Source organism: Tupaia chinensis, unplaced genomic scaffold (genome assembly GCF_000334495.1).
Source record: "Tupaia chinensis unplaced genomic scaffold, TupChi_1.0 Scaffold148607_1, whole genome shotgun sequence".
Lineage (NCBI taxonomy): Eukaryota > Metazoa > Chordata > Mammalia > Scandentia > Tupaiidae > Tupaia > Tupaia belangeri.
The window spans coordinates 2327278-2328268 of record NW_006208456.1 but is presented as its reverse complement, the minus strand read 5'-3'; the positions used below and the strand labels follow the sequence as shown (position 1 = coordinate 2328268).

The 991-nt window shown below is 42.3% G+C and overlaps 1 pseudogene; it reads left to right on the top strand.

Moving 5' to 3' along the window:
* The first annotated feature begins 112 nt into the window (after positions 1–112).
* On the top strand, positions 113–591 carry LOC106734103 (60S ribosomal protein L26 pseudogene; annotated as a pseudogene).
* The last annotated feature ends 400 nt before the right edge of the window (positions 592–991 follow it).

Below are 991 nucleotides of genomic sequence, written 5' to 3'. Positions count from 1 at the left end.
ACCCACTCTGTCTCCTCACCCCACCCCTCCCACCCTACCATTACAAGTGAACTCTAAGGCAAAAACCTCTTAAAACAAAACAAAACAAAACAAAACAAAACAAAAACTCAGGGTCACTCTTTCGCGGCGATTGCTAGAGCAGCAATGGCGAAAATGAAGATCAATCCTTTTGTGACTTCTAACAGAAGCAAGAACCATAAAAGGCATTTCAATGCACCGTCCCACATCTGAAGAAAGATTATGTCTTCCCCCCTTTCCAAAGAGCTGAGGCACAAGTACATCATGTGATCTATGCCCATCCGAAAGGACGATGAAGTTCAGGTTTTGCGAGGACACTATAAAGGGCAGCAAACTGGCAAAGTGATCCAAGTTTACAGGAAGAAATACGTCATCTATATTGAGCGGGTGCAGCGGGAAAAGGCTAATGGCACAATGGTCCGTGCGGGGATTCACCCCAGCAAGGTGGTTATCACCAGACTAAAGCTGGACAAAGACCGCAAAAAGATCCTTGAAAGGAAAGCCAAGTCTCGCCAAGTAGAAAAAGAAAAGGGCAAATGCAAGGAAGAAACAATTAAGAAGATGCAGAAGTAAAATAATCTTATATACAGTTATTAAAAATTGCTAAAATGAAAAAACAACAAAACAAAAACTCAGGGCCAGCAGGTGGCATGATGGTTAAGGGCACTGAACTCCCACATAGCTGACCGCGGTTTGAGTCCTGGACCTGGCGGCTGGATTGCTTTCTCACTTTCTCTCTCTCTTTCTCCCTCTCTCATGCTCTGTCCCTCTCTGATCAAATTAAGATAAAGAAATAAAGTTAAACAAAACAATTCTTTAAAAAAAACCTCTAAAAATAAAAGAGTCGTTCCAACTCCTACTGATTAATTCATTAAGTGGTCGTCTATGGTGCATGATAGGCATGGCTGACCTTTGACTGATGACTCTTTTTTTTTTTTTTTTTTTAGGGGTTTTGCCCATAGGGGGGGGGGGT